Genomic DNA, 25,086 nt, shown 5'->3' on the forward strand with positions numbered 1-25,086 from the left:
ATCTCATTAACTTCATCATAGGGTACCGATTTAGGGCGTTGTAGGGGTACTTAATACCTTTCCTACACGTAACCGACCCCCGAACCCAATTCTGGTTATCAAGGCCATTATTGGATCTTTTAAAAATCTTTTCTTTTTCCAATGTTTTGAGTAAAACATTGGTGGCGACTCCATAAAACCTATTTTTAAAACCATTGATTAAGGATTAGTCTGGTGTCCGGGCATTCCTTAATTAATGAGACTTTTAAAAGGATGTCTAAACTATTAGTCGCGAGATAAAAAATTTTCGGGTTGCGACAGATGGCGACTCCACTGGGGACGTTTAAAGAGGGTCAGGCCCATTTAATTGACGAAGTTAATAAAATAAAAATAATAATTTAAATAATTTTCCCCTTTATTTTATTTTTTTTTATTTGTTTGGCTTTAATATATGTTTGTTTGCTTATTTAAATTGCGCACTTGTTTGAAATAAAATTGTACACAAACCTTTGCACACAATAGTTCCCCCTACACCCGGGGGCATGAGGGTATTAAACATAGGGAGAGGTTGACGTACGACCGGCCCAAGTTTGGCCTTAGAGCCTGCGAGCCTTGTTGGAAATCACACTCAAGGTGATAACCGGTTACTCTAGCCTGAAATACTACGACAGACCTTAGAGTTTGCCAGTGACGGCGACAGAGATACTGGGTCCCTGTAATGGGGGCACCTTGGGGGCCTTAAAGACCAGTGAGATTAGAATCGTCCTATACAACACACTTTTCTTGACAGGGACCACAGACCAAGGATTTGATCATGATCGTTCGTGGGTGTACGTTGATTGAGCATATGTGTGTGCTTTTGTTTGTATTATTTTATTCTAATAAGGTGGATTGGAATTTTATAATAAGCAAACAATAAAGATAATAATAATAAAAATAATAATAATAAAATTGTATACCCCTTTGTACATTCTTAGGTCAGCATTCCATTAACATCATATAGGTAATTTCCTTTTTGTAAAAGAAAAATTTAATAAAGGAAATCTCGTCTTTACCATGCATCATTCCCCTTTAGATAATAGAAACATGATAAAGATTAGGCAAAAAAAAATGAGATGCATTCTAGATTAGCTCATTAATTTCACATTTTATTTTATTAGCTAAGGAGGATTAGGTTGCCGTATGTGTAGAAAGTTAAGAAAAGAAAAGTGAATGCTCTAATATACGACAGTATCTGCGTTATAAAGAAAAAGCCCAAATCAATTTGTTTAAAAAATATACTATGGTTGGGCCCTTGCTTCAGTATGTTTGTTGAAGTAAGTCTTCTTAGAATCTAATATAGATTCTCACTTAATACTGTTGAAATCTATTCGAGCATTCACAAATAAACAAATCAATGAGACTGATATTTATTATTCTCAACTTTCTCTACATTCTGCATTACATTCATTTAGAACATATCCCTCCTTGTAAAAGAATAAATAAGAATAAAAAGGGAAATTAACCTATGTGCGTTAATTGGAAGTAATGGAAACAAGCCACACATAAAGAGTTGAGGGTAAAGAACTCCACAATCATTAAGACGCCAACTCTTACCCTAAAAAGATAAAGCCGTGTCGTGCAACCGTGAAATCCAAAGGGAATGGATGGATCCACACTCTTAACGAGTTGCAAGCTAATAAAGAGAACCTAAGGATGACGAATCTCTCAAACACTAAGGCAAAACGATTAGAGCTTTCTCAAAAGGTGATTTCAACAAGAGAGAAGCATTGCTTGTCAAGAAGCTGCTAGAATGAAAACCCGCAAAGGGCGTTCTAGGCAAAAAAAAAATGTCTGTTCGAGCTGAAAATCGAGAGACAGCTTGAATGTTCCTCTTCAGATTTCATAGAAAGCTCTATCATCGCGTCTCCCCATTCCTACATCTTAGGAAAGATACGGGTTGAGAAAACCTTCATAAGAGAAGAAGCCAAAGGCCCTCCCTCTACACGAAATCTTCTAAAGCGCCACATCCAAGCAAGTGGAGGACTAGCTCTACAGTTAGATGACCTAAGCCTCTCTAAGGGGCAACTTTCTTCTTTTTCTTTGTGTACGAATCACGAACTTGGGGCATGCCCGGGCCCTCAAGCTACATTAAATGGGCACGTGTAAATTGACAATTATATTTTAATGCCATACACTTTTCTACTTCATTTCTCTTCTCCCTTTTCTCTACTCTAAGCCTCGTCAACAAACCCTAAATGAACAAGTACATTTGAAATAAGGACGTCATTAGAAACAACGACTTTATACAAAAAAAAAATATAAAGATCAATCAAACTTGGCATGACTTGTGGATAAAAGCCCAAATGAAATCAGTGCAAGGGGCATCCCCCTCTAATGGAGTAATGAAAGATGATCACAAATGCTGCAAAGACAAAGGCCCGGCAGGAAACTCACTAAGGGGGCTGCGCAAAAGTTAGGGCAAGATCTGCTAGGCAACCCACAATTAACAAGGGTAGCCTAGGCAAAAGTAAGGATCAAAAGAAAATGTCCGCTAGGGAACACATCTCAAGTAACCTAGGCAAAAGTTAGGACAAATCAGCATCCCAAGATGAAAACTGAAAGGCGGCTCGAGAAGATCATTTAGTCAATATGAAATCCCAAGTCATGGCTTAACTCTGAAGGAAATAATAAGCTAACGCAAAAAATGATTTCCTCACTTTGAATGTACTTGTGCATCAGCCTAAACCACTAGCCTACCTTGACCAGCCATTCTTCTATAAACCATTTTTGAAAAAAATCCTTTCTACCAAAACTTTTACAAAAAATATATATATATCCTCTTCCTTTCTTTCCTCTTGACCTATATGGCATTAAGATAAATTTGAGAGATACACGGAGTATGCACAGTGAACACTCACAAGGAAAATATGAGGTGTCCTAGAACAGAGTCTAGGTACACCTAATCTAAGGGCTAACATATCATATCCGGTACAAGCAAGATGGCTGAACTACATAAACCTTAGGTTAAAGAAGCAACACTGAATTCGACAAGGCTAAAGGATAACAATCCATGTCATTGATCAATGCGCATAGATTAATTTCTTGAAAGTAAAAATAAATTTGCATTTTGAGCATTAGCATAGAAACATCATTGCATAACATGCATATGGCACAAGCGTGCACAAAAGGGTATAAGTTTTATAAAAAAAAATTCAATCCATTCCTGCTTCGCATTTTCTTTTGCATTCTCGCATTCTTTGTGTGTGTCTATCCATCCCTTGTCGGAGGAATCAAGAGGCCGAAGCACTCGTAAAAAAGATCAACAGCTAGACAGTGCCTTAAAAGCCAAGGTCATGTCAAAAAGCATAGCCCCAACAAGGGCATTCCATACAAGTGGTTTCATATAGCCACCAAGAAACAAAAGACATGTCAACAGAAAGACGGGATAGAACCGGACGAGGAAGAATAATCAAGTCCACAAGCATGAAGAGGCCATCACACCCTACTCCTCAATTGAAAGAAGGATGATTCAAGAGAATGCCAAGACTAGGAATGGTCTCCTTACCAAAGCCAGGAGTGGCTTCCAAAATAATACTTGTCAATAAATATTAAGCAAATAACATCATCATGGGATGGGATCCCTCCACTAATGATGATAACAAAAGATAAAACAGAAAAAGGCAAGCTTCATACATGATGAAAAAGCCGAAGCATTTATAAAAATAGTAGAAAAAGACAAGCTTCAAATATGAAAAAGTCGAAGCTAAGAAATTAAAATTTAGAAAAAAAAACCTATTACAAGCAGGCGCCTGGAGAGGCATCACAATACTCAAGCGGCAGGGGCAACATTGGAATCCCTGCCAGCCATCCACTTCTCTGCCCACCAACACAGGGGCACAACAAACATCTCCTGCCCATCCACCCAGGGGCAGTATTTCATTCCACAACCATCCACCAACAATCAAACAATTAATCATCAGAAGGACTCAGCATTACGCCTGGAGAGGCATCACAATACTCACATGGCAGGGGCAACACCAGAATCTCTGTCAACCATCTACTCCTTTGCCCACCAACACAAGGGCACCACTTATCAATGTAGACCCCTAAAATTGTCCGGGTCGGAAATAAGACTCAAAGACTCTCGAAGACCGAAGGAAAGTCAGCCGGAAGGACTCCTGGAAGACCCTAGGATGATTCTTTGTAGGTCTAGAAGTCTTAGAGTAGCTTAGAATAAGGGTGTGCGAGGATTGGAGCTCAATACACCCTCCTAGAGGTTCAGTACGGCCGTACTGAGCCATTTGAACTACAATACGGCCGTACTGAAATCAATACGGCTGTACTGAAGTTTTTGAACTTCAGTACGGCCGTACCAAATTCAATACGGCCGTACTGTAGTTCAAAAACTCAGTACGGGCCGTATTGACCCCTTAGACCGTACTGCGCCTCAATCCTATAAATAGGACGTCATTGGCACGTCCTCCCACACTTTTAGAGCATTCCTCCACCCTCTGGCTAAGTATTCTTGGGTTTTTGAGCTATTCTCTGCCCTAGAAATCTCTCCGGGAGCCGATCCGACTAAGTTCTTGAGTTCACGAGCCATTAGCTTGAGACTCGAACAAGTCGAAAGGAAATCTCTTTGATTTCCATAGTAAACATTATTTTTAGGGAAAGGAGCGAGCGAACGTGTAGTGGGAAGGAGCGCCAAAAAGCCTCCTAACTCCTTTTTGAGTATATAAAAGCCCGCTTCGAAGGTTTCTTTCCAAATCCTTTCTTTTACCGCTTTTTGATTGTTGCATTGCACGTTTAAAGCTTTCATCATGTAGACAGTTTACTTATAATCGTTCTAATAAATAGGGGTAGTTTAGTAATTTTACGCTTTTATTTATGAAATAATCCGTCATAGGGAACCCGAAAGGGGCGTTGTGGGGTGCTAACACCTTCCCCACACGTAATCGACTCCCTTACCCAACTCTGGTTGTAATGGCCAAAGTTGATTTGCGAAAATCAATTGCCTTATGTCTTTTTCCAATGTTTTGAGTAAAACATTGGTGGCGACTCCAAGAACCCCTTTTTGCGAAAACCACTAATCCATGGAGGGTCCCGTTTGGGATTAACATGGATTGGTGAGAATCATTTAACAAAATTGTTAGTTCGATGAGGTCTCAGTTTGAGAATAAGTCGTTCTAACAATCCATCATTTTTCAAAACTAAAAAGAGTCCGACCATCGTCGCGAATGCCAATGTCCATTTCGGCGGGTGGCGACAATCAACAATCCTCGTCAAGGGGCAATCACATCATCAACACCAGCAGACGGCCTGGAGAGGCTATGAAAATACTACGGCCTGGAGAGGCTATGAAAATACTATGGCCTGGAGAGGCTTCGAAAATACTACGGCCTGCAGAGGCTACGGAAATACTACAGCCTGGAGAGGCTACGAAAATACTACGGCCTGGAGAGGCTACAAAAATACTACGGCCTGAAGAGGCTATGAAAATACTATGGTCTGGAGAGGCTATGAAAATACTCCCTCTTAAACAAGCTACAAATAAAGGGACACACCATCACAAGAAGAATAATGGAGCATCTACTCGAAGACTGAAGATCAGGTGTACAGTTCGTTAGCCTTGTTACCCAATAGAGTATACAACCAACACTCAACTGCTCTGAAGGGAGAGGATACGAGCAAATACACATATCCAAGGGAAGCAACGTAGAAGCATCACACAAAGAGACAAAGAGAAGACCCAGACGAAATGTCTACGTCTTTACTTGCCTTTGGAAAAGCAACACATAGCTATTCCAAAGGACAAGTAAAGAGGGGCAGCTGTAGACACCCAATTTCATCCGGGGGCATACAAACGAAGAAATGGATGTCTATTATCAAGGAAAGGAGCTCCCAATCATGGAAATATCAAGACATGACATCAGGAGGCTAAAAGCCCAAAAAAAGCTAGTTTTAGTAGCCCAGAATGGGCTGTTCCAAAACTGGAACGGGTCGTTCCAATTTACAAAAGGTGCCAAATCCTAAAATCGGAACGGGCCGTTCCAAATTTGGAACGGGCCGTTCCAAGCTCTTTAAAGAAGGCTAAAACACACATTTGGAACGGGCCGTTCCCAGATTGGAACGGGCCGTTCCAAATAACAAAAAAGGCTTGAATTTTTCATTTGAAATGAGTCGTTCCAGAATGACCTTTATGTGTTAAACGCGCCTCCGGAACGGGCCGTTCCGATTTCAGAACGACCCGTTCCAATACACTAAATTAACACATAACGGCCAGATCCAGAACGGGCCGTTCCGATTTCGGAACGGGCCGTTCTAGACCCTGTTTGAAGCCTATAAATAGGAATCTCGGCCACATTTCTGGGGGACTCCAAAATTTCGTCCAAAGCTCCATAGAGCTCGAAATTTCTCCCTTTTTTCTCTCTCTCTCTCTTCTATTGTACTTCTTGAGTTTTGTGAGGCTTATTGTAGTGTGAAAGGTTGCCACAAAGCACCTAAAACCTCCATAATTGAAGATCCAATAAAGCTTGTTACGAGGTATTACTCATCAATCTCTTGTTTTATCTTTCTCTTCTTTTATTTTACATATTACTATAATAAACGCAATTATGTAGATATTTTAGGGGTTTACCGTGTAATTTAAATTTCAAGTATGTAAATAGTAATTCATAAAGGGAATATAATATTTAATTTATTATTTCTTATCTTATTAACTTCATCATAGGCTACCGATTTAGGGCGTTGTAGGGGTGCTTAATACCTTCCCTACACGTAACCGACCCCCGAACCCAATTCTGGTTATCAAGGCCATTATTGGATCTTTTAAAAATTTTTTCTTTTTCCATTGTAGTGTCCGGACATTCCTTAATTAATGAGACTTTTAAAAGGATGTGTAAACCATTAGTCGCGAGATCGAAAATTTTCGGGTTGCGACAGCAGTTATCCATTTTTTACCCGTATAAGGATCATTTTCTTAAAAAACCTAAATTGAATAGAATCGATCCACTTTTTAAAAGTTACAAAGTGGATCGAATAATTGAACCGATATTTTAAACTGGATTGATTTGGAGTTATTTTTTCAAAATGGATCGGATCGATTCGAATCAATTTGGATGTTTTGCACAGCCCTAAATGGTAGTCAACAAATATGTTGACAGATGAACAATATCTTTGGAAAAATCGTAGCAACCGAGATAGAACTCATGGAGATTCGTGACGTATGAACATTATATTTGAACACATCGATTCGATCTTGTCGGTTTGTACCCTCGGTGGGTTCTGTTCCATCAATTTACCCAGTGGATTGTTTAACTAATCCATTTTTTATAATGTGGATCAATTTTTTTTTTTAAATTTGGATCGGTTATTTTGAAATTGAATCAGTTTAATGCGGTGAAGTTAACCATTTTTTACCCGTATAAGGATCATTTTCTTAAAAAAACCCAAATTGAATTGAATCGATCCACTTTTTAAAAGATACAAAGTGGATCGAATACTTGAGCCAATTTTATAAACAACATTGGTTTGGAGTTATTTTTTCAAAATTAATCTGATCGATTCGAATCAATTTGAATTTTTTGCACAACCCTAGATGGTAGTCAACGATATGTTGACAGATGAACAATATCGTTGAAAAAATCGTAGCAACCGAGATAGAACTCATGGAGATTCTTGACGAATAAACATTAAATTTGAACACATCGATGCGATCTCGTTGGTTCGTACCCTCGGTGGGTTCTGTACCATCGATTTACTCAGTGGATGGTTTAATTGATCTATTTTTTATAAAGTGGATCAGTTTATTATTTTAAAATATGGATCAGTTTTTTTGAAATTGAATCAGTTTAATGCGGTGCAGTTATCCATTTTTTACACGTATAAGGATCATTTTCTTAAAAAACCCAAACTGAATTGAACCGATCCACTTTTTAAAAGTTCCAAAGTGGATCGAAAAATTGAACCTATTTTATAAAATGGATCGGTTTGGAGTTATTTTTTCAAAATGGATCTGATCGACTCAAATCAATTTGGATTTTTTGCACAGTCCTAGATGGTAGTCAACGATATGTTGATAGATGAACAATATCGTTGAAAAAATCGTAGCAACCGAGATAGAACTCATTGTGATTCGTGACGGATGAACATTAAATTTGAACACATCGATGCGATCTCGTCAGTTCGTACCCTCAGTGGGTTATGTATCGTCAATTTACCCAGTGGATGGGGTGGAAGTCGACAAAAATTTCTTACTGATGAATAGTAAAATTGGCAAAATCGTCGCGATCAAGAATGAACTGTTGGAGATTCATGACAGAGGATCAATAAATCCAAAACCAAATTTAACTAAATCGATCCACTTTCAAATAAACTCTAACGCTGAACACAAAACCTTAAACTCTAAACCCTATTTGTAACTTCTAAACCTAAAACATTGTAAAAATGGACCGGATAATTCAATCAATTTTGTAGTTTATCAGTTTATATTTTTTTTAAATGGATCATATTTTTCAACACGAATCGGATCGGTTATTGATTGGTTCATATCAAGTTAGATTTTTTGAAAACCCCTAGATGGAAGTTGGTGAATCTACTGACAAATGAACAGTATCGTAGACAAAATGAAGGTGATTGAGACAAAGGTCTTAGATAGTCATGATGGATGAAGAATAAATCCAAAAAAATCAATGTGATCTCGTTGAATCGTACCACCAGTGACATCTGGGCTGTCGATTTCCTTGATGGTTGGGATGAATGTAAGGGTTTTCAAGAATCAGTTTTTAAAAAAATCCAAATCGAGATGAACTGATCCACTTTATAAAAGTGGGTAGTTTAACTGATCCATTTTTTTATAAAGTGGATCAGTTTATTTTTTTTTTAAAATGGATCAATTTTTTGCTAAAATTTAAATTATTTTTGCTAAAAAACCTATTGCAATCATTGAAGAAGACATTAGAAGAAGCACAAAAGAGGAAAGAAGAAAAAGAACAGTGTACAAAAGGTAGGGCGACCGGGTCAGTTGCTACAGTTACAGTGGAGTGAAGGGTTTTGAGAACCCTTTTGCGGGGAGGTTGTGAGTTTGTGGACTTGGAAAATTCTAATGGAGAAAAAAAATGCTATATTCTTTAACAAAGAACGGTAGAGTTTTAGCGGAAGATATACCTTGGTTGATTGTTGCTGCGAAAAGGGAAAGGGACGCACAATTGTTGTTGCGAGTAAGGAGCTTTAGGGATGATGCGAAGTTTTTAGGGTTTTAAAACCCAAAGATAGACGTCGCTCTCTTCCCTGGTGGCACCCACTTCAGTCGTTTTTCCCTTCCCCTCCAAAACGCGGAGTTCCCTTTCCTGGTTTTTAGAGAAGAATCGCACACTTATCTCTAAGATCACGCGAGGGAAAATGAAACTCAAGAGAGGGAAAAAAATAAATATAAAATAATTAAAATCAAAATATAATAAAATTGAAAAATAAATAACAATAGAGGAAAAATGGGAATTGAATTTGAGGGAATGAAAAGTCTCCCAAGTAGGGTATTGCATTCAGATAGCTAGTGAATCCAAAAAAAGATTAAAATAACATGATTGAAGAAAAGGTACAGGCATTTTAAAAACATATTGAAAAATCTCTATTAGAAATGCTCTTGAAATCAATATTTTGATCAATCAGCTATTATTTGCAAGGAAAAGTATTAATATCCTTCCAACAAAGTATTAATACTTCTAATTAATTAAGATTCAATTTAATTTATAGTTTTATGTTTTTAAAATTTCTTAATGAATTTTTTAAATAATTAATAAAATGAATATCTACTTAATAACTAATAATAGAGAAAAAATTGGAATTCAAATTTAAAAATTCATTAAGTTAAATTTGGGAGAAAATAAAGTTTAGTTTAGAAGCAAATAATAATGACATCTTTAAAAATAGAACAATGTCATATTTTACATACATTTTTGTCTTTATAATACTGGCACTTCTAAATGCCATATTTTGAATGAAAATAATGGCAGTTTTATAACTGTTGTATTATAAAGTAAATAATTGCAGTTTCTTGAAACTGCCATATTTAATTAGTTTTCTTGTAGTGCTAATCAAGGCATCTGCCAAAATATTAGTTTTACTTCTATGATCCTCTCCAAAGATCAAGAACTTAAGCATAAGTTCACTAGGTATACATACCAGATCTCTAATTTCACCACTCCATCTACACCCAAGTCAAACTCTTATCCATCACCTTACCCTATAGCCTCACGTTTTACCACCAAAAATGAATAATCTAAATGTGTTTTTCAAATTCCCTTTGACAGTCCATTAGTTACTCGAGTCATACCTAGTTTCACACTACTAGGAGTAATCTCACAAGTCAAACTTAAATCCTTAGACCGAGCCAAAAGGTCCATCTCTCTAATCTTAAGGGAAATTAACTATAGAGGCTTCCTACTCAAAGCATCGACCACCACCTTGGCTTTACCCAAATAACAATTGAGATCAAAATCTTATTCCTTAAAAAATTCCAACTATCTCTTTTGTCTCATATTCAACTCCTTTGGTTAAAAGATATTTAAGGATCTTATGATTACTAAATACCTCAACCTTAGAATCATATAGGTAATGTCTCCAAATCTTAGTGTAAATATCACAATTGCTCACTCAATGTCACGGGTAAGGCAATTCCTCTCATGAATTTTCAATTTCAAGAAACATAAGCTACTACCTTTCCTTCTTGCATCAACACTCCACCCAATCCCATCTTAGAAGCATCACTATATACCACAAAGTCTTACTACAATCCGGTAGTATTATCACTAGTCAATCTTTCCTTAAGAGTTTGGAACCTACTCTCACATTTTCCATCCCTCACAAGGCAACTCCTTCCTAGTCAATCTAGTAAAAAATAATGCTATCTTAGAAATTTACTTAATAAATCTCCTATAATAATAAGCTAATCTAAGAAAACTCATAATCTCACTAACTGACTTTGGTATCTCCCACTTAAGCACGATTGCTACCTTAAGTAGATCTATGTTATACCTCTGCTAGAAATTATAGGGCCTAGAAAACTCACCTAATACAATCAAAAATCACACTTAGATAAATTAGTGTAAAGCTATCTTGGATATATTCTCGCATTCAATTCCAAAATGATGATATCACATCCTAAGGTCAATCTTACTAAACACATAAACACTCGGTAATTGATCCATAAGGTCATCTATCCTCATATCAACATACATGCATATCAAATCATATTAGAATACCTACTTTAAACCTTCATATATACCGTCCCTAAACATGTACAAATCAATCACCATTTACACCATATAGCATGTACAGGAACCAACCTTACCACACTGCATCATACCATCTTAAACAACCTCTTAATGACAACACCTCAGAACATCATATCCAAATCAGTTTCTATCCTTGTTATGCCTAACAACTCAAAAACATCATGACAGCATATACCTCTCTTCAACAACTATCAAAGCAAATGACACACAGAGAGTTATACTCATCCAAATGATCTCAAACCTATCTCAAAAGAAAGCTAAGAGAATAATCTATAACTCTTATGAGACATAAGATTCTAAAAAGATCATCTTCTTAGCTAAAAATTCAAAAACCACAACAAATATATTCAGCGCTTACAACTAGCCTTTTGATCACCAAAAAATTTATAATTGAAGTTCTAGACCTCCGTTTCACCTGATTCCAATTCCATTTGAAAGATAACGTCCAAGGCTACAACTTTCATGAAGACCACAAAATCTAATTCTGTCAATATGATACTCATACTAGCACAACAAAACAGCAGAGAAAATATCCCCTATACCATACAACAATAGTGTACAACATCTAAGGCCACAAAAATACCTCAATCCTTTCAAACTTGCTCCTTTCCACCTCAAACTCATATTCAAACTTTCCACTACAATCCTAAACCAAAACAACTCACATATTCCACACAAAAGACTTAGAGCTGAAATAAAATCCTCATGCAACCTAACCCCTAACTAGGTTAATATGCAAGCATCAAAACTTAAGGAAATCACCAACACTTTGACCTTTCATCAAGAATGCTCAAAGTTCTAATGCTCAACACATAACGTCTTGGATTCAATCACTACAACTATAGCTTTAAGAAACTCCACCAATCATAAACTCTTAATACACTCGACAAATCAATGTGTAACCCACATCCAAGGTTCTAAAAGTTATAGTTGGTTAGCACAAGGCTTCATGCACTACTACTGGTACATATGCTCGCAACACGAGCAATACCACTCAACCACTACTTCTTATATAAGCAAGAAGTATCAAAACAAACAAGCAATCATGAATAGCATCAACTAAGCTATATCATGTCTTTCAGAAAATTCTGAGAAAACAATATACAAGTAAGCACAACACTAACAACATAAGGGAAACATCATCATCATCATCATTATCCTCATCATAAAGCAAAACATTGTTAGAGTACACACAATTAAATAACAACAAACATAATCAATCATCATACTAGCATATCATCAATAAGTTCCACAATCAATTCATTCAATCATTCATCTACCAAACAATCATAGTAGACTCATAACTCACGGCCGATTGGATCGACCTGCTCTGATACCACTAAATGTGACACCCTTACTACCCCAACACATATATTATAATAATGTAAATAGACTAAGGAAATAAATTTTTTATCATCGGTAAAAGGGTTCACATAAAAACCTTCATAAATATTCTTCAATATCCAAGATAATTGAAAATAGAAAAATTAGAAAATGAAACATAAGAGTTTACAAATTGTTTTTAAAATAATAAGTACAACTTCAAATCCATATAAAAATCCATGTCCTAGAAATCCATATAAATATATATTTCTAATCCTCAACACATACAGAATCTAATGGGATCATCAATTCCTCAAACAGAAATAATCCAATTTTTCCAAAATCTAACTTACAAGCACTTTTCTATAATTTCATTCTCTATCCCAAATCATCATTCTTACAAATTAAATATATATTTCTAATCCCCAATACATGTAAAATCTAATGGGATCATTAATTCCTCAAACAGAAATAATTATAAAATTACTCATAATCTTAAGGGACTCTTCCTCTACCCAATTCCCTCATGTAACTCTACATAAAAATAATTCCCTTTTCATCGTACCTCGATAAGTAGCAGCTGAAACTAAAATAGAGATCTCCTTGGTCTACTCCTCTGAGTGCCCCTCGGTCTTCAGAGAGTGTAGAAGAAAAAGAAGAGAATGAAGAAGAAAGAAGTCAGAACTAAAAGAAGTTAGAACTGAAAAGTGTGATTTCTAGGAGTGCCAGAGCGCTCTATTTATAGGCATCAGGAGTGGCCGGAATGGACTGTTTCAAATCCGAAATGGCCCGTTCTGGACTCTTCGTCATGCTAAAATTTCACATCCAGAACGCTCCATTCTTAAACCAGAATGGCCCATTCTGCGGTTGCATTTAACCCACAACGACCATATTTGGAACGGCCCGTTCTTAAACTAGAACGGCCATTCCCAACTAGGGTTACAAGCTTTTTTTTGTAATTTGGAACGCCCCGTTCCCAACTAAGATTTGTAGGCACTTTTAGTATTTTAGAACGGCCCGTTCCAATATGGGATCTGCCCGTTCTGAGATACTAAATCACCCTCATTTTAGTAGTTTGGAACGGCCTGTTCCAATTTGGGAAAGGCCCGTTCTAGGCTACTAAATCACCCCTATTGGGCTTTGGGCCCTCGTACAATTTGTGAAAATCAGCCTGTTACAAAGGGGGTTAGAATACCTTCAAGTGTTCATGAGGAGGAAGGTCATCATACCCAACCTCCAAGTGGTAAATTCTATAGTAGTCATCACAATGATGATTAGTATCAAAGACCCCCAAGGCAACCAAGACATAGGGAGTCTTCCAATAGGGAACCCAACATCACTCTTCCCCCATTTCATGGCAAAGACAATGTTGAAGATTATTTAGATGGGGAAATGAAAGTTGAACAATTATTTTCTTGCTATGGATTGAGTGAAGAGAGAAAGGTTTCTTTGGTAACCCTTAGCTTCCAAGGGAATGCCATGTATTGGTGGACCTCCTTAGAAAAAGAAAGGAGAATAAACCACGAGCCTCCAATTCAATATTGGAATGAGCTCCATAGTGCCTTGAGAAGGAGGCATATTCCTCCATATTATGACCGAGAGCTTATGGATAAGCTACAAGGGTTGAAACAAAGGCCATCTAGTGTGGAAGAACATAGGTAATCTATGGAGTTGCTAATGATGAGGGCTGGGATAAGGGAAGAAGAGAGGACCACCATCTCAAGGTTTCAAAGTGGTCTTAACCTTGAAATAAGAGACAAAGTTGAACTCTTACCATATAGATATTTGAATGAGCTTGTTCAACATTGTTCTATAGTGGAACATAAACTTAAAAGAAAAACTTTTAGAAAAGACTCCACTCTCTCTTATTCCAAGAGTTTCAAGAAGGAGGGCCCCTCTTCCAAACCTTTTCCTAATGAAAAAGAAAAAGATAAAACCTCTCATAGGACATCTTCCAAAGAAACTAAGACAAGTGACATCAAGTGCTTTAAGTGTCTTGGTCAAGGGCACATTGCCTCTCAATGCCCAACAAAGAAAACCATGGTTTTAAGGGGCCAATACCACTATAGTAGCCTTGATGAAACTATTCTTCTTATTCAAGTGATGAGGAAGAACTCTTAGAGTCTGAGGAAGAAACTTACCCTTGTGAAGGAGACTTGTCCATGGTTAGAAGGCTTCTTGGAAAACAATGTAGTGATTTAGATCAATCCCAAAGAGAGAACTTGTTTCATACAAGGTGCAAGGTTTTATAAAATACTTGTTCTCTCATTGTGGATAGTGGATCTAGTTGCAATTTTTGTAGCACTAGATTAGTGGATAAGTTAGCCTTGACTACTATACCTCATCCAAAACCTTACAAATTACAATGGATCAATGAGGAGGGAGGTATTGTAGTTAATCAACAAGTGAATATACATATCTCCATTGGAAAATACAAAGATGAAGTTTTATGTTACATAGTGCCATTGGATGCTAGTCATATTATACTTGGAAGGCCTTGTCAATTTGACAAAAAGACTATTCATGATGGCCATACCAACAAAATAAGTTTCCATCACTTAGGCAAGAAGATTGTGTTGTGTCCTCTATCACCTTCTCAAGTGAGTGAGGACAAACTCAAAATGAAAGTCAAAAGAGAGGATGAAGAAAAAAAAAGGAGAAAAAAAAAGAAAGAGAAAAAAGACCTTCCCTTAAAGAATAAAGAAGGGGAAGAGAAGGTACCAAGTTTAGAGGCAAGTGTCCCATCTAAATAAGTTGTTCACAAAAGTCATTTATCCCTTAAAAATGAAATTAAGAAAAGACTTTTGATTGAACAACCTTTGTACCTTCTCTACTTCAAAGAAACACTAGCTACCACTAGTCATGAGCTTGAGTCTCTACCTCAAGAGGTTCAAAAACTTTTGAAAGAGTTTGATGACCTATTTTCTCAAGAAGTTCCAAGTGGACTTCCATCTTTAAAAGGGATAGAACATCAAATAGGCCTCATACCAGGTGCTAGTCTTCCAAATAGGCCTGCCTATAGGACTAACTCTCAAGAGACCAAAGAGATAGAGTCTCAAGTTGATGACTTGTTGAATAAGGGTTGAGTTCAAAAGAGCCTTATCCCTTGTGCCATCCCCGTTCTTTTGGTGCCAAAGAAAGATGGAAAATAGAGGATGTGCACGGATTGTAGAGTCATCAATAACATTACAATAAAGTATATCCACCCAATCCCTAGGTTAGATGATATGTTGGATGAATTGCATGGAGCCATCATATTTTCCAAGATTGACCTTAAAAGTGGTTATCACCAAATTCGAATTAAAGAAAGTGATGAGTGAAAAACTGCTTTTAAGACCAAATTCGGTTTGTATGAATGGCTAGTGATGCCCTTTGGCATCATTAATGCGCCTAGCACTTTCATGCATCTAATGAATCATGTTCTTGGGGATTGCATAGGAAAGCTTGTAGTAGTTTACTTTGATGACATTCTTGTATATAGCAATACCTTAGACGAGCATCTTGGACATCTAAGGGAAGTCTTAATAATTCTTAGGGACAACAACCTCTATGCCAACTTTGAGAAATGTACCTTTCGCCAAAATCAAGTCAATTTGTTGGGCTTCATAGTTGGTAAAGAAGGAGTGCATGTTGACCCAAAGAAAATAAAGGCCATCTAAGATTGGCCCACCCCAAAGAGTGTTGGAGAAGTTAAAAGCTTTCACGGTTTAGCAAGCTTCTATAGAAGATTTGTGAAGGACTTCTCCACACTTGCATCCCCTCTTAATGAGCTTGTTAAGAAAGATGTGCCTTTCATTTGGGAGCACTACTTGGTTACTAAGGAATTCATTATTCATACCGATCATGAGTCACTCAAGTACATTAAAGGGCAAGGGAAATTAAATAAAAGGCATGCTAAGTGGGTTGAATATCTTGAACAATCCCCTTATATTATTAAGTACAAAAAGGGAAGAATAATGTTGTGGCCGATGCTCTCTCTAGAAGGCATACATTACTCCTCTCCTTACGGTCTCAAATCCTTGGATTTGATAATCTAAAGGAATTGTATGAACTTGATCAAGATTTCCAATCCATGTTTGCTAAATGCCTCCAAAAGCATTTTGATGGATACTACTAACTTGAGGCATACCTTTTTAGGATGGGAAAACTTTTCATACCTCAAGGATCCATTAGGAAGCTTTTGGTCAAGGAAAGTCATGAAAGGGGACTAATGGGCCACTTTGGGGTTGATAAAACCCTAAGTCTCTTAAAATCAAAATTTTATTGGCCATACATGAGAATAGACATCCAAAGGAATTGTTCTAAATGCATTACTTGTCTCCAAGCCAAATCTGGAGTAATGCCTCATGGACTCTATACACCCCTTCCTATAGTTAGTTCCCCTTGGGTTAACATTAGTATGGATTTTGTGCTTGGTCTCCCAAGAACCCAAAGGGGATTTGATTCTATCTTTGTGGTAGTGGACCATTTTAGTAAGATGGCTCATTTCATACCATGCCACAAAGTAGATGATGCTAGCTATATTGTTAAGCTTTTCTTCAAGGAAGTGGTTTGTTTGCATGGTCTACCCAAGACTATTGTGTCCGATAGGGATGCAAAGTTACTAAGTCATTTTTGGAAAGTGTTATGGGAAAAACTAGGAACCAAGCTTGTCTATTCCACTACGTGTCACCCACAAATTGATGGGAAAACCACAGTGATGCATAAATCCTTATCCACATTATTAAGGGTCATATTGAAATGAAATAAGAAAACTTGGGATGATTCTCTTCCCCATATAGAGTTTGCCTGCAATAGGGTAGTCCACAAGACTACTAATCTATCCCCTTTTGAGGTTGTATATGGATTTAATCCTCTCACCCCTCTTGACATACTACCACTCCCTAATACTACTTCTTTGTTTCACAAAAAAAAGAGTATCAAGGGTTGATTTTATAAAGAAGTACCATGAGAAGGTCAAGAGCCAAATTGAGAAACAAACCCAAAAATATGCCAAATATAACAACAAAGGGAGGAAAAATGTGACTTTTGAAGTTGGGGATTGGGTTTGGCTTCATTTGAGAAAGGATAGATTCCCTACTCAAAGGATGTCAAAACTCAACCCTAGGGGAGATGGACCTTTCCAAGTTCTCCAAAAGATTAATGACAATGCATACATTTTAAATCATCTCTCCGACTATGGAGTTAGTTCCTCATTTAATGTTTGTGACCTTACCCTTTTTCTAGGAACTAATGACATGGATGAGCTTCAAAATTTGAGGTCAAATCCTTCTCAAGAAGGAGGGGATGATGGAGAACCATCCTTAGAGCTTCATGTGGGACCCATCACTAGGTCCATGACTAGGAGAATGGAGGAAGATGAAGAATACTCAATGCTTAGAGCCATACTCATCATGAGTGTGGAGTATTGATCCATCTCCTAGGCCCATTTTGAGTAGTATAGGATTTTATTGCTTTATTCCATTTTTATCCTTGTATTTTGAGATAGGATTTATTTTACTTGTATTTCCCATTTTACCCTTATATTTGGGGTATTTTGGTCATAGTACCTTAGATTATAGGATTTTATTTTTTGGACTAGGGTATTTATTTAGGACCTAGACGTATTTGTTTGGTGAGCATTAGATTTATTTTTGGGCTTGGCAAGGCTTAGGCCCAAGTGGAGGGCACCTAGGTTGCATGGTCTTATCATACACCTAGTTGTAGCCTAGCCAAATCATAGATTCCATCCTTGGCCACCAAGTAGCATCTAGGGTTAGTTTGGGTTTCATTTGAAGTGCATTTGGCCTTGCATTTTCAGCCATGCACTCCCCAAATGCAACCCTAAATGTTCCCTCCCCTATAAATACCCAAATCCATGCACCATGTAAATACTTTGGAAAATATGAATTTGAGTGAGCATTTTTGCCTCAAATCCTCTCCTTAGTATTAGGTCTACATGGCCTACCTCTCCTATCTCCTCCCTAAAGTGAGTTTAGGGTTCCCTTGAGTGGCCTTCATCTCCACTTGGTGAAGAGAGCCAACTAGAACAACCATAAACACCATCGTCCAAACCTTTTTCTTATTCGCCCAAGACTCCACCTTTCACGCCCACCATCACTTAACCTCACCCTTAAAGGAACATCCACCCTCTAAGGTCACCATCTTGGCCTTGGCAAGGAGCTCCTCTTCACCATTAAACGTTATGATCATCCCCATGGTGGAAGGAGTCCATCAGTGACTAGATGTGAAAGATGAACATGGACCAAGGGTCCAACCACTAAAGCTATGGCTAGAAGACTACTTGAAGATTTAACTACTTCAGAGCTTAGTGGGCCCAATGGGCTTGGTGGGCCTAGGGTACTCTTCACTTGGGCTTTACATGGATGACCACCTCTTGATTGCATGATAGTAGTGTAGGAATTCTGATGGGATCCTCCCTTCCATGGATGATTTCGGCTCCTTGAAGAGGGACTCCTTGCCCAAAGATCTAGGCTCACCAAAGGATGATAAATGGAACGTTTAGGGTGAAGGGGAATTTAGAAGTGAATAGATGAAGGTGGGGAAAGTGTATGGTTGCTCAATGTGGGTTGGCTCACTCTAAAATGAAGATGGAGGCCACTCTAGGGTTTCACTCTCCAAGGGTGGAGAATGAAGTAGGCTAGCCGAATTAACATAGTGACTAAGGATGGGATTTTGAGGCATAAAATGCTCACTCAATATCATATAATCCAAAGTATTTACAAGGTGTAGTGCATTGGGTATTTATAGGAGGGAAGGCATCTAGGATTGCATTTGGAGTATGCATGGTCGAAATTCACAAGGCAAATGCACTCCAAATGAAATGGAAATTAACCCTAGATACAACTTGGTGGCCAAGGATGGAATCTTTGGGTTTAGATTGGCTATATCTAGGTGCATGATAAGACCATGCAACCTTTGCCCTCCACTTGGGCCTAAGCCTTTCTAACACCAAAAATAGGTCCAAGAGCACCAAAAATTGCGTCACCTCCTAATTTAAAACCTTAGCCCAAAATTAAAACCCTAATCATCTAGAGCATCCCATAATACAAGGGTAAAATGGGAAATACAAAAGAAAATAAATTCTAAGTCCTAAACACCCTAAAATACAAGGGTAAAATTGGAAAATAAAATAAACCCTATACTAATGAGGCTTAGGAGAAAACTAATACTCTAAGATCATGAGGAGAGTGTCCCTTGGTGTGTGAGCTCCCTCCTCCTCTTCAACTCTCCTAGCCATGGACCTAGTGATGGGGCCCACATGTGTCTTCAAGGATGGTCCTCCATCAAATTCATTTTGTTTTGGCCTTGTATTATGGACCCTAGTTTAGGATTTTTGGGCTTTAGGCTTAATGGGCCTAGTTTATGGGCTTCATGGGCCTTTGGGATTTTGATACCCAATATTGAGTTCATTTTCATTCTTGTAATTTTTTCTTTTCATTCTATATGATTGGCCATTGTATTTAGGCCATTAGAATAGGATTATATGAAGATTTCATTAATAGGTGCATTAGGTTTCATCTAAATGTCATTTAGGAGTCATTTGGTTTGAATTTGAGTCACATGGATTAGCATGGTGATGACTTGCCATGTGAGTCATAAATTCAATCCAAATTACCTTTAAATTACATGAAGATGTAGTTTGATCCGGATTAGGCACATGGCTAACAAAAGTTTGAATTTCAAATTCAAATTTGAAATTCAAACTTGGCGCCAATTTTCTTGCCACGGATTGGTGCCACCCTTGTCCATTTCCACGCCTATATATGCATTCTTTTACCTTGTAATCTCACTTTTGAATAAATAGAGAATTCTGAAAATTTCATTTAGCCTTATTCTCTCTCAAAGGTCACCAAAAGCTAGCTTTAGTTCTAGGAAATCCTTATCTTTTCCTACACTTGAAAGTGAGCTTTTATTTGATTCTTTGGCTAGGATGCTTCCATCTCTAGCTTAAGAATTCCAAGTCTTTGATCTGAGTTTCTTTCTTATCCATTGAATCAATTTCCAAAGTTCAAAGAAGAAGATCTTATGTTCGGTGAAGGCTAAAGAGGAACATCATTTCACTTCTCCAACCTTCTCCATCATTTTTGGTATCAAGAGCATGGTGACTTCATTGAGTTAAGTACATTATTTATACCAATTGAATTTTTTTTCTATGTGTTCATTGTGTCACATTTTGAGTTTTCTCTTTGGATCTATTATTTTTGAAATCAATTCTTCATAGATCCAAGTGTTGATTATAATTTTGTTCAAATCCACAATCAACAAGGTTATAGGATTCAACTTGTGTTCGATTTGAAATTTTTGAGTCATTGGTCATGTGAATCTTTGAATCTATCATTTGAAATTGTATGCATGTGATTTTTGATTTTTGAATCCTTAGTTTTGTCTAGAAGTCATGTTTAGTCATTACTTGTCATAACTTCAAGATGCTTAGTTTCACCAATTTCATTTTGATCCTGTTTTGTGCTCTGGCCGAGAGCTAATATTTGTGTAAAATTGCTCATGTGCTTTTCCTTTTGTGATTTGAGTTCATATTCACTATTAGATCATTGGTGAATTCTTTAGTGTTAGGATTCCTTTATGTCAATTTGAGGTTGATAAGTAAATTTTTGCTTCCATAGTATTCCTAAAATTGATTTGATTGAAATAGTGAAGTGTTTTGATCTAGTGAATTGTTGGTTCATGTACATCAAAATTTTGAGTACTTTGAGTTGCTGGAAACAGAACCAAAATAGAGGAAAGTGAGTTCAAATTGAGTTTGAAAAGAAAAACAAAAATAAATAGCAACCAAAACATGAACTAGTACACTAGATCTTTGACATTTCGCTTGAATTGTTTGATCTTTATTGATCCGGTTCTCAATATTATTTTGATGCATTTCTGAGTTTGAAATAGGCAAACATCTTCTCTTATATTGTGATTCAAAATCTGAAAACAAAATAAAAAAAAAAAAAAAAGAAATTGAAAAAGCCGAGAAGAATTAAAGAAAAAAATTACAAAGCATCAAGTTCTTTGGATCAATCAATTTGAATTTGAATGTTGTGATCTTCTAAATTTCTTTTGGTTTTGTTAATCTACTCTAGTGCCTACCTAGGAACATTCCTATTTGAGTGCTAGCTTGTTTTTGAGTCTTAATTTTCAGTTTTACTTTCTTGGCAATCTTTGAGTCTTGTCATCATACATTTGATTCTTTATTTTTGGTATATGCTTTCCAAATTGTGCTTTTGTTGCTTGTCTAAGTTTTCTTTGAATTTTTTTTTGTACTGGAAGTTGCCTTAAATCCTTGCTAAAGAATCAAACATTGACTCAACAAGAGTAGGAAAGGAGTATTGAAACCAAAGGACTTAAAATTTGACCTAAATTGGTGACCTAAAACTCCTAAACTTACCTTCACAAGAGTGAACTTGCCTATCATCATTGTGAGCGGCCTACTTTCACCTATTTCTTGTGTTGATTGTGCAGGTTCAAGGAGCATTAAAGGATCAAGGTTGGTGACGGATTGAAGCACTAAAACAATTGCTGGAAAAGTTGGATGCCAAATCCGTCACTAAAGTGGTCTCCAAATCCGTCACAAAATTCTGTTTTAGACTAGTTTAATTTTCTTGCATTTTCTTTAAATTCAATCACATTGTGATAGCTTGGAGGGAGTATTAAGAATCTGTTGAGGTATATCTAACCCCTTATAGATCACTCACGTGTAGATCTAGTGGAAGTGGCTTTTTAAATTTCATATGTTTCAAGCTTCCACTTAGGGAAATCCGACTAGTTGCTTGATATTTGCTCTTTTGATTTTGTTTCAATTGGTTTTCTTGCTTTGCTTTGTTAATTCGACTAGAAAGTGTAGTTTTTAAATTGTTCACGTTTAGTTGAATTCTAGAACACTTGTGAAAATCATAAATCATTAAACATTTGTGAAAAGTTTTGTGGAATTGAGATTACCATAAGGAGGTTTAGTGATTTCCATTTGAAAAGGCTTGGTTATTAAGTCGCTCTTAGTAGCTCACCTCCCTTGATAGTGGAATTTGTACACTTAGACCTCCAAGTGCTAGTCTTATTCCTAGAAAAGACCAAAAATATTTTATTTTTGCATAACATATAAAATCTTTTTGCTTAATCATGAGTAATCCATCTCAAAGTGATAGTGATTTAGAATCTCCTAAAAGTTTCTCTCATATTGTTAAGCAGGTTGAATCACTAAAACTTTGGAGGAAACAAGAGGTACTTCTTAAAGAAAAAAGAAAAAATTGAAAAAGAAGTACAACTTGTTGCTCTTGAGGAGGAAACACACAAGATTAAGCAACAAGAGGCAAAAATTTTAGAAAAGCTTAAGAAAAAGAAAAGTCATAAAAGTTCCCATGGCTCCACAAGCCAAGAGGATGTAGGAAGTTTGAATGTGGATGAGTACTACCAACCTACACCTAGGAAAATAATTAGAGAGCATACGGTTAGGGAATCACGAGTTGATCTCCCTCCTTTCCATGGAAAAGAAGATGTGGATGCATACTTGGACTAGGAAATGAAAGTGGAGCAAATCTTCACTTGTCACCAAGTAAAGGAAGAAAGAAAAGTTCCCTTGGCCACCTTAGCTTTCCAAGGACAAGCTATGTATTGGTGGACAGCCTTGGTTAGAGAAAGAAGACTCCATAATGATCCTCCTATAGAATATTGGAATGATTTGAGGAGTTCTATGAGAAGAAGGCATATACCTTATTATTATAGTAGGGAGCTTATGGATAAGCTCCAAAGACTCCAACAAAAGAACTTGACTGTGGAGGAGTATAGGAAAAAAATGGAGTTGTATTTAATGAGGGCTGGAATAAGGGAGGAGGAAAGGTTGACCATTGCAAGATTTTTAAGTGGTCTTAATTTTGACATAAGGGATAGAGTTGAGTTACTCCCCTATAGGGACCTTGATGATTTGGTCTAACTTTGTATAAGGGTGGAACAACAACATTTGAGAAAGAATTCTTTTAAAAAAGATAAATCTCACTCTAGCTCTTATGTCAAGAAGGACTACAAGAGGGAGGGTCAATTTTCTAAATATGACTCTTCTAAAAATTTTAGCAAAGGTCAAGAAAAAGGGAAAGACAAAGAAAAAGAGAAAAATAAAAATGATATCACTTCTAGTAGTAAATCTAGTGAAATCAAATGCTTTAAATGTCTTGGGAGAGGCCATATAGCTTCTCAATGTCCAAACAAGAAAATCATGATTTTAAGAGGACAAGACATTTATAGTAGTCATGATGAATCTAGTTCTACAACTTCAAGTGATAGTGAGTCTAGTGAAGAATACCATCAAGTTGAAAGAGCTTATCCTTACGATGGTCAATTATTGATGATTAGAAGGCTTCTAGGAAGTCAACCTAATGAATCTCATATCTCACAAACAGAGAACATTTTTCACACAAGGTGTAAAATTTCAAATAAAGCTTGCTCTCTCATTGTGGATAGTGGTTCATGTTGCAACTGTTGTAGCACAAGGTTGGTGGAGAAGCGAGATCTCACTCCAATTCCCCATCCCAAACCTTATCAACCTCATTGGCTAAATGAAGATGGGGATATCATTGTAGATAAACAAGTGAAAGTCAAGTTTTCAATTGGTAACTATGAAGATCATGTGGTATCTGACATAGTTCCAATGAAGGCTTGCCATATTTTGTTAGGAAGTCCATGGCAATTTGACAAGAAAACCATGCATAATGGCCTCACCAATGAAATAACTTTCACTCATAAAGAAAATAAGTTTTTACTTCATCCTTTATCTCATTCACAAGTGATAGAGTATCAAGTTCAAATGAAATTGAAAAGAGAGGAAGAAAAAAAAATTGAAAAAAAAAGAAAAGAAGCATAAGTCTTCAAAGAAGAAGAAGAAAGAGAAACATCTTCCATTAGAAGGAATTCAACAAGAAGATAATTTGAAACAAACACTACTTGTTGAAAAACCTTCTTATATTCTTCTTTGTAGAAGTGTGTTTAAGTGTCATAGTTTAAATCTTGAACCTAGTTCTCTACCACTTGGGGTTTCACAATTATTAAAGGAATTTGATGATGTATTCCCTAGTGAGGGTCCAAAAGGCCTTCCACCTTTTAGGGGTATAGAACATCAAATTGATTTTGTGCCTGGGGCAAGTCGACCCAATAGACCTGCCTATAGGACAAATCCACAAGAAACCAAGGAAATAGAGAACCAAGTTCAAGAATTATTGGACAAGGGTTGGGTACAAAAGAGCTTGAGTCCCTGTGTTGTGCCTGTGTTGTTAGTCCCTAAGAAAGATGGAAAATGGAGAATGTGTTATGATTGTAGGGCTATTAACAAAATCACAATCACGTACAGACACCCAATCCCTAGACTTGATGATATGCTTGATGAATTACATGGTGCTAACATATTTTCCAAGATAGATCTTAAAAGTGGATATCACCAAATAAAGATCAAAGAGGGTGATGAGTGGAAAATTGCTTTTAAGACTAAATTTGGATTATATGAGTGGCTTGTTATGCCTTTTGG

The sequence above is a fragment of the Cajanus cajan genome, chromosome 4 (genome assembly GCF_000230855.2).
Source record: "Cajanus cajan strain Asha chromosome 4, NIPB_CcT2T_4, whole genome shotgun sequence".
In the NCBI taxonomy this organism is placed as follows: Eukaryota; Viridiplantae; Streptophyta; class Magnoliopsida; order Fabales; family Fabaceae; genus Cajanus; species Cajanus cajan.